Source organism: Theropithecus gelada, chromosome 9, assembly GCF_003255815.1.
Source record: "Theropithecus gelada isolate Dixy chromosome 9, Tgel_1.0, whole genome shotgun sequence".
Taxonomy (NCBI): Eukaryota; Metazoa; Chordata; class Mammalia; order Primates; family Cercopithecidae; genus Theropithecus; species Theropithecus gelada.
Window position 1 is genome coordinate 54,296,417 of NC_037677.1, and position 8,952 is coordinate 54,305,368.

An 8,952-nucleotide genomic window follows, 5' to 3' on the forward strand; every position below is an offset into this window, starting at 1 on the left:
AGTTTCATGTGCAGGTTAGTTACATGGATATATTGTGTGGTGCTGAGGTTTGGGCTTTTATTGATCCTGTCACTCAAAAGTGAACCTAGTATCCTATAGATAGTTTTTCAACCCTTCCCCGCTCCCTTCTTCCTCCTCTTTTGGAGTCCCCAGTGTCTTTTGTTCTCATCTTTATGTCTGTGTGTACCCATTGTTTAACTCTGAGTTATAAGTGAAAACGTGCAATACTTGGTTTTCTTTTTTTGCATTAATTTGCTTAGAATAATGGTTTCTAGCTGCATCCATGTTGCTGCAAAGTCTATGATTTCATTCCTTTTATGGCTGTGTAGTATTCCATGGTGTATATATACCACATTTTCTTTGTCCGGTACACCACTGATGGGTACCTAGGTTGGTTTCATGTCTTTACTATTGTGAATAGTGCTGTGATAAGCATTCAAATGCAGGTGTCTTTTTGGTAGAATGATTTATTTTCCTTTGGACATATATCTAGTAGTGGGATTGCTGGGTTAAATGGTAATTCTATTTTTAGTTTTCTCGTTTGTTTGAGACCGAGTTTCGCTCTTGTTGCCCAGGCTGGAGTGCAATGGGGCCATCTTGGCTCACTGCAACCTCCGCCTCCTGGGTTCAAGCAATTCTCCTGCTTCAGCCTCCTGAGTAGCTGGGATTACAGGCGTGCACCACCACGCCCAGCAAATTTTGTATTTTTAGTAGAGATGGGGTTTCTCCATGTTGGTCAGGCTGGTGTCGAACTCCTGACCTCAGGTGATCTGCCCACCTCAGCCTCCCAAAGTGCTGGGATTGCAGGGATGAGCCCCCACGCCTGGCTGGAGCAGCCTCTTTCATCACAGGCTTACTGGGTCCCAGGTGGAAGTGCTCCTGCCTCATCTGCAACAGTGCAGTGGGGAGGGGAGGGGAGAGGCAAGAGATGACACCCTCTCCACGTCCATTCCCAGGCTCTTATTGTGACTCCTTCAGTGAGTAGTGCTGCGGCCATGTTTCTTTTCTTCCAAAGGGGCCTTTGGTGGGCTGCACTCCCCCAACCTTGAGTGGACTGCACTGAGGGTTATGACACCAAGGGATCCGCAACTCCCCAGTGACCTCTCTCTGGTCCCCTGTGCTTGCTGGAGTCAAGTGGGTTGTGGGGTATGTCTGCGGGCAGTTAGGCAATGCAGTGGCACCAGTGGTGTACAACTGTTATGGTACCTGTGCCCTGGGGTTTTCGGTCCTGCAGGTGGCCATGAGGCCTGCCCAGCTCATGCTCTCCTGACCTGGTGCGTCTCTTCTGGCATCCACACTGGCAGCAGGCCCAACTGGCTAGGCTTGCTCTAAGCTGTCTGCATCCAGGTTGCTGAGCCATTCCAGGTATTCTCAGCCATGAGACCCCATGGGGGAGAAGCCTTGGCTATCAGGCCCTGCCCTTCCCGGTCCAGTCTTGCAAAGGGGGGGGGGCACTCAGCTCCCATGCTGGCACATGGACCTGCACAGCACTCTTCTCTGTGCAGTGCAGTGGAGGTGTGCTGTGGGCATCCTTCTGTGAGACTGGCCAGGTGGGCAGTCTTGGGAGGTGCTGGGAGGCAGTGGGAGTGAGGTGGTAGGGGGAGTGTGGTTCAGATGCACCTCGGTCCCATGCTCAGTGCAAGACAAAGCGTCTTCGGAAATCAGCGTTTATGGTTGTGTTTTGCTACCATGGCACAGCACAGCGAAGCCTGGGCTTTGCCCAGATTCAAGCTGTGCCTCTGCTTGTTCTCCAGGCGGCTCTCCCTGGAAGTCCAAGTGTTTATGGGGATCGTGGGAGCTCCTGTAGCTAGGATCACAGGGGTCCATGCAGGGAACGTGATGCCTGAAGTTCTTTCATCACCAGCTCCTTAGATCTGGTCCAGGTCCAGGAACTGTTCCTGGCACCCAGCAACTCCAAGTAGGCTGTGAGCTTCCTTCCTCTAAAACCATGGTGTTTGCGTGGCCTCTCCATTGACCCTTGGTGTTTTCTCAAGAGATGTTTGAAATGTGAAGGCTTCCTCAATACTTTGGTTCCTCTTCGCGGAAGAAGCACCCTCCAGTGGCTTGTAGTTGTCCGTGTTGCCTCTTTTTGCTTTAAACCAATGGTGTGATGGCCATAACCCAGGTTTGAGTATATATATATATATGGTTGTTGTTAGGATGTGGGTCTCTAATTTTTTTTTTAATTTCCTTATTTAAAATGAGAAAAAAATATCTGTAGGTTTACCTTACCTTTCTGTTCCATTTCCTTCGCCCTCTTAAGCAAAGTATTTCTTTCTGAACTCATTTCTTTCTTCATATACCCTATGTATAATATGTACCCTATGTACAGTACCAGCTAAGAGCAGGTGAGTCATGATAGTGATATTCTGCTTTCATTATTTTCCTCACTTCTGCCTTCCAGGTATTCACAACTGACATAGATTTACCAAAATTTTACAGTGGCATAAGATTGTCTGCCATCTTTCTTTTTTATTTTCTTTTATTTTTTTGGTTGAGACGGAGTCTCTGTTGTCCAGCCTGGAGTGCAGTGGTTCTACCTTGGCTCACTGCGACCTCTACCTCCCAGGTTCAAGTGATTCTCTGCCTCAGCCTCCTGAGTAGTCGGAACTACAGGCATGTGCCACCACACCAGGCTAATTTTTGTATTTTTAGTAGAGATGGGTTTTGTCATGTTGGCTAGGCTGGTCTCAAACTCCTGATCTCAAGTGATTCACCCACCTCGGCCTCCCAAACTGCTGGAATTACAGGCATGAGCCACCGTGCCCAGCCCGTCTGCCATCTTTCTAGGATTCTAGGACACAGGCCATGTATCACCCATGGCCTATCTCCAGGGACAAATCTACCCATATAAGGTTTCGTATTATGTCATTTTACCAAAATAAGCAATGGGATGATTATATCTGTCATGCGAGTCCGTGTGAAGAGACCACCAAACAGGCTTTGTGTGAGCAATAAAGCTTTTTAATCACCTGGGTGCAGGCAGGCTGAGTCCGAAAAGAGAGTCAGCGAAGGGAGATAAGGGTGGGGCCGTTTTATAGGATTTGGGTAGGTAAAGGAAAATTATAGTCAAAGGGGGGTTGTTCTCTGGTGGTCAGGAGTGGGAGTCACAAGGTGCTCGGTGGGGGAGCTTTTTGAGCCAGGATGAGCCAGGAAAAGGACTTTCTTTTTTTTTTTTTTGAGACGGAGTCTCGCTCTGTAGCCCAGGCTAGAGTGCAGTGGCCGGATCTCAGCTCACTGCAAGCTCCGCCTCCCGGGTTCACGCCATTCTCCAGCCTCAGCCTCCCGAGTAGCTGGGACTACAGGCGCCCGCCACCTCGCCCGGCTAGTTTTTTGTATTTCTTAGTAGAGACGGGGTTTCACCGTGTTAGCCAGGATGGTCTCGATCTCCTGACCTCGTGATCCACCCGTCTCGGCCTCCCAAAGTGCTGGGATTACAGGCTTGAGCCACCGCGCCCGGCCAGGACTTTCACAAGGTAATGTCATCGCTTAAGGCAAGGACCGGCCATTTTCACTTCTGTGGTGGAGTGTCATCAGTTAAGGCGGAGCAGGGCATTTTCACTTCTTTTGTGATTCGTCAGTTACTTCAGGCCATCTGAGCATATCCGTGCAAGTCACAGGGGATTCAATGGCTTAGCTTGGGCTCAGAGGCCTGACAGTATCCATCAGCGTATCAACCAAGAAAAAGAACTAGTATATATTTAGAGATGTGTTGCAAGGAACTGGCTTATGTGATTGTGGACGATCACTTGAGAAAGTCCAAAGTCCATAGGAAAGGTTGGGCGAGAGCTGATGCTGTTGTTCACAGGCAGAATTTTTTTTATGGAAGACTCAGTTCTGCTTTGAAGGCCTTTTTTCCAACTGATTATTTCAATAAAGTTTATTAGAAACCCAGAATCAATTCAGAAAACTCATCTATAATATTCTTTGTTATACAGCCACTAACAGTACCAATATCTGTCAGTCAAAATTCGACCAGAGAAACAGAATCAGTTTTCAAGGAAATTGACTTACACAATTGTGGGGACTGACTAGGCAGGAAGGAAATTTGTAGGGAAAGGTGAGCTGACACTCTCAGGCAGGAGCTAAAGTTGTTCTCCAGTGCCACCCACATTATATTGAATAATCTGTTTTTTTTTTTTTTTTTTTTTGAGAGGGAGTCTGGATCTGTTGCCCAGGCTGGAGTGCAGTGGCGCGATCTCGGCTCACTGCAAGCTCCGCCTCCTGGGTTCACGCCATTCTCCTGCCTCAGCCTCCTGAGTAACTGGGACTACAGGCGCCCGCCACCGCACCCGGCTAATTTTTTTTTGTATTTTTAGTAGAGACGGGGTTTCACCGTGGTCTCAATCTCCTGACCTTGTGATCCGCCCGCCTCGGCCTCCCAAAGTGCTGGGATTACAGGCGTGAGCCACCGCGCCCGGCCGAATAATCTGTTTTAGGTAAAGCCAATTGATTTTATATATTAATCACACGTGCAAAATGCATTTATAGCAACACCTGCATTCATGTTTGATTGATAAACAGCAGAGCTTAGACTAGCTAACTTCACACATGGCCAGACCACCACATTGATGATGGAATAAAATATATTTCAGGAAAAGCTGAGGCAAACGTGAAAAGTACAAAGTAAGGCAAGACTCTCCTTTTTTTTTTTTTTTTTTTTTTTGAGAAAGTGTCTCGCTTGCTCTGCCGCCCAGGCTGGAGTGCAGTGGCGCAATCTCAGCTCACTGCAAGCTCCACCTCCCGGGTTCACGCCATTATCCTGCCTCAGCCTCCCCAGCAGCTGGGATTACAAGCACACGCCGCCACGCCCGGCTAATTTTTGTATTTTTAGTAGAGACGGGGTTTCACTGTGTTAGCCAGGATGATCCACCCGCTTTGGCCTCCCAAAGTGCTGGGATTACAGGCGTGAGCCACCGTGCCCGACTTCCTTTTGTTAAATAACATGGCCAAGCCAAAATAATTAAGAGATAAAAGAACCTGAACACAGAGAAGAAAATGCTTAAATATGTATAAACTAGAGAGTACAGAACCAAAGTCATATTTGGAAAAGTATCATGATAGACGCAAAATTACCTAGTAGAATCTGTACTTCTACTTAAAATTCAACTTACCCTTAATCTAATTACTTCAAAATCCTTTTATAATGGTGTTAAATATTCAATGACGGGATTAAGTAGAAAGGTATTTAACAAATGGGTGTGCCCAGGTTCAGAGGCTCATGCCTGTAATCCCAGCACTTTGGGTGGCCAGGTAGGCGGATCACCTGAGGTCAGGAGTTGGAGAGATGGGTGGGCCATCCTGAGTTTTGTTGTATCTTGTGTCCCTGGCAGTTTTTCAGTGAAGCCACTAGACTCTGGAATCCAGGCCACCCTTCCCAGTATGGATTTGGCCAAAAGTTCAAATGGTAAGTTCCTATCAGCCTGCTCACTGTTCTCTGTGTTGATTCCAAAGGCCTTGTTTGTTTTCCAGAGTTTATGAAAGTTTAAATCATGGCTCAGCACAGTGGCTCATGCCTGTAATCCCATCACTTTGGGAGGCCGAGGTGGGAGGATCACCTGAGGTCAGGAGTTCGAGACCAGCTTGGCCAACATGGTGAAACCTCGTCTCCACTAAAAATACAAAAATTAGCTGGGCGTGATGACAGGCACCTGTAATCCCAGTTACTTGGTAGGTTGAGGCAGGAGAGTTGCTTGAACCCAGGAGGTGGAGGTTGCAGTGAGTCGAGATGGCGCCATTGCACTCCAGCCTGGCGATAGAGCGAGACTCTGTCTCAAAAAAAAAAAAGTTGAAATCAAAACCATGATTAGAAGGATATGCCTTTTAGTTTTTTACATGATATTTGCTTGTTTTATTAATTTTATGTATTTTTCTAATTCTGTTGCTTCCTATTTTCTTGCATGTACTGTTGTGGAATTTCTGTAAGCTTTTGCTCTGTATACTTAGATCATTGCCTATCATATTTCCTAAAATACGAATTTACACCTATATGTATCCTTACTAGCATGACTTAAGATATGTTGCTAAAGTAAAAACATAGTCATCATTGGATATATTGGTTTTCCATCTGAAATAAACATAATGTGCTCATGCCAGTAATTTCAATCTATAAGCACATTCTTCATATTCTTGTATTCCTTTTCGTCTTTGCTAGGCTCACTAGAAAGAGAGGCCCGGCGAAAGAGGATTGTTTTGAACCAGCATCAAAAAGATACCCTCCAGGCGTGGTTTGAAAAGAATCCCTATCCTGGTATAGCTGCCAGGGATCAACTGGCCAAAGAAATTGGCATTCCAGAGCCTAGAATTCAGGTAGGCATTTGGTTTCTATTTATTTTCTTTCAAATTTAGGTAGAGAGAAAAGCTAGGCTAAGCACTTTCAAGCAATTCTCTTAGTTCTCGTATTTTGCCAAGAAGTTTATTCCTGTTATGTAATGAAAAAAATAAAACAAAAGCAATAACTCTGTGTATCTTTTTTTTTTTTTTTTTTGTGACAGGATGTCACTCTGTCACTCAGACTGGAGTGTAATGACTCAGTCACAGCTCACTGCAGCCTCAACTTCCTGGGCTCAATCAATCCTTCCATCTCACCCTTCCAAGTAGCTGGGACTACAGGCACATGCCACCATGACTGGCTAATTTTTTCTTTTTTTTCTTTTTTTTTTTTTTTGAGACTGAGTCTCACTCTGTTGTCCAGGCTGGAATGCAATGGCACAATCTCGGCTCACTGCAGCCTCCACCTCCTGGGTTCAAACGATTCTGCTGCCTCAGCCTCCCGAGTAGTTGGGACTACAGGCGTGTGCCACTACACCTGGCTAATTTTAGTATTTTTAGTAGAGACAGGGCTTCGCCATGTTGGCCAGGCTGTTCTGGAACTCCTGACCTCAGGTAATCTGCCTGCCTCAGCCTCCCAAAGTGTTGGGATTACAGGCGTGAGCCACTGCACCCCATCCCAGCTAATTTAAAAAAGTTTTTGTATAGATATGGTCTTGCCATCTTGCCCAGGCTGGTCTGAAACTCCTGGGCTCAAGCAATCTTCCCACCTGTTTCCCAAAGTGCTGAGATTATAGGTGTGAGCCACCACATCTGGCCCCAATTTTTTTTAAGCTAATGTCCCTAATTTGATTCATACACAAGAAATTCTATATTGAATTATTTTAAATAAAATTATTGATGCAATAATTAAACTAAGATAATTTTTCAACTTATTAAAGAGATAAAGTATATAATTGTCCCAAGTGAGATGGTATTTAAACCAATGAAGACAAGTGAATATGTCTTTTTAGGGGTAAAAATTGAGTTCGGGTTTTAGCATCTAATATATAATCTCTGATTAATTGGTTATAATGACCTCAATTTTTGAAAATGCTCAAGAGAATAAAATGTTCTTATGTTTTTAGTTGCCTGATGGGTTCTTCCTGCCTGCTGTGCAGATGAAACCAAGTCACTGAGACCAGGGCATTGCAATAAATAAGTTAATTGACATGAGGTTGGCCACACCACGTGCAGATGTAGTTATTACTTAAATCAACCTCCCTGAAAATTCAGAGGCTAGGATTTTTCAAGGATAGTTTGGCAGGTAAGGGAATGGATGTACCTGATTAGTTGGAATGTAATCATAGGGGTGTGGAATATGGTCCTCCTGTGCGGAGTCTGCATCTGGGTGGGCCCACAGGGTGGTCGGTGGCCTTGGTGGAGCTATCAGTTGTCAGAAGGTCAAAAACCTGTAAAGACATCTCAAAAGGCCAATCTTTTCTACAATAGTGATGTTATCTGGAGGAGTAATTGGGGAAGTTGTGACCTGTGGAATAATGGCTGGTAATCCTTTAGGTCTACACGTCAGTAGAATTCAGGCTCCTCTTATCCTCCTATCCTAGTGGTCTTTCATTAGCTTTACAAAGGCGGTTTTGGGGAAGGGCTATTATCATTTAAACTATAAATTAAATGTCTCCCAAAGTTAGCTTCGCCCAAGCCCAGGAATGCCTAGGGATGGTTTGGAGGCTAAAGGCAAACTGGGCTGGGTGTGGTGGCATGCATCTGTAGTCTCAGATACTTGGGAGGTTGAGGCAGGAGAATAGCCTGAGCCCGGGAGGTGGAGATTGCAGTGAACCAATATTGCACCATTGCACTCTACACTGGGCCAAAAAGCAAGATCCTGTCTCAAAAGTAGATAAATTAATTAATAAAAGCAAGGTGGGTGCTGGTTAGGTCAGATTTCTTTCACTGTCATAATTTTCTCACTGTTACAATTTTTGCAAAGGCAATTTCATGTTTAGATGATCTATTCTGGGTATGGGAGATAGGGCTTACTCAAATTCCGGTAATAAAATTGCTGCATGTGAGAACAACTGGTGATTGGCTGCCTGAGAGGCTCTGAGCTCGTTGGAACCTATGGTGAGAAGGAAAGGCCAGGAAACAACGTAAGGTGCTGTTAGCTCTCATACGGTATTTACAAAGGTATTCATTAGTTTAGATTCCAGCTGTGTGTAAGACTTTTTATCTAAAAATATTTTGATTAATTAATTTAGAGAACAGATATAGGCTTTGAGCACAATGCTTGGGAATTAAGAGCAGATCAATAGTGCCTACGAAAATAGTCAAACTATAAAAATTTTGTATTTTTTTGTTTTTTTAACTTTTTGGGTTTTTTTGTTCTTTTTTCTTTTTCTCTTTCTCTTTTCTTTTTGTTTTTTCTTTTTTTTGAGAAGGAGTTTTTGCTCTGTTGCTCAGGCTGGAGTGCAGTGGTGCGATCTTGGCTCACTGCAACCTCTGCCTCCTGGATTCAAGTAATTCTCTTGCCTCAGCCTCCCGAGTAGCTGGAATTATGGGTGCCTGCCACCAGGCCCGGCTAAGTTTTGTATTTTTAGTGTAGACGGGGTTTCACCATGTTGGCCAGGCTGGTCTCGAATTCTTTTTTTTTTTTTTTTTTTTTTTTTTTTTTTTTTTTTTTTTTTT